This window comes from Tupaia chinensis, unplaced genomic scaffold, assembly GCF_000334495.1.
Source record: "Tupaia chinensis unplaced genomic scaffold, TupChi_1.0 Scaffold000316_1, whole genome shotgun sequence".
Taxonomy (NCBI): domain Eukaryota; kingdom Metazoa; phylum Chordata; class Mammalia; order Scandentia; family Tupaiidae; genus Tupaia; species Tupaia belangeri.
In genome coordinates, this window is record NW_006159809.1 from 2291326 (window position 1) to 2292124 (window position 799).

Consider the following 799-nt stretch of genomic DNA (forward strand, 5'->3'; position numbering starts at 1 on the left):
AATATTCAATTAGTCATTGTGGTTGGGGTAATTTTATTTATAAGCAGTTGCTCTTGCACAAAATACTAACCCCAAACTACCAGTGTAACACAAAGGGGAGTGGTCTTGGTTTTGTGTGTGTGTGTGTGGGGGGGTGCTCTTAATTTTCTATCCTCTGTACTTAAGTAATAAAAAGTAGTGCTGGGATCTGGCACCCAGATTTGGTTTTTATCTTGACCATTTACAAAATGCTCTTCCTTATGACTTGAGTCATTAAGGCTATTAGTCTATTTTCTATGAAAAGATATGTTACCTACTTCTTTCTCCTCTTCTTGCCTTCAGGTTCATGTTCCTTGGGACGGCTGTTATCTAAAGGTCTTTTAGAGCCACCATGCTGTTTGGCTTCTTCCAAAAATATGTCCAAACCAGAAGGATCTTCTTCAAACTGAACTGGTCCCTCTCGTCTTCTCTATGGCCTAAACCAGAAAACTCTTAATTGGGAAAAAAATCTATTGGTCTTTATTCTGGCTGCTAGGTCATCATCATACACGTCCTTGTCCACATTTTTACTGGGCCTATAAATGCTCTGGGCCATATCTTTACCACCTCTCCAGGCTTGATCAAAAACACTGTGAATTTCATCTTATATACCTGCAAATCCACTCTTCATACCCTTGGATTTGCTGAAAAACCGCTGGTCATATTGAACTTCATTGGAAGCCCATGGATTGGACACACCAAGAGCAATGACTTCACTGATATCCTGATTTTCATTTCTCTGGAGTTTAGATCTCTTATTAGGAGCTGCTCTGGAAAGAGT

At 39.8% G+C, this 799-nt stretch overlaps 1 pseudogene; it reads right to left on the bottom strand.

Annotated features, from left to right (window-relative positions):
- Positions 1–292: 292 nt before the first annotated feature.
- LOC102494898 (SNW domain-containing protein 1-like) overlaps positions 293–799 on the bottom strand; it is a 1643-nt pseudogene continuing 1136 nt past the window's right edge.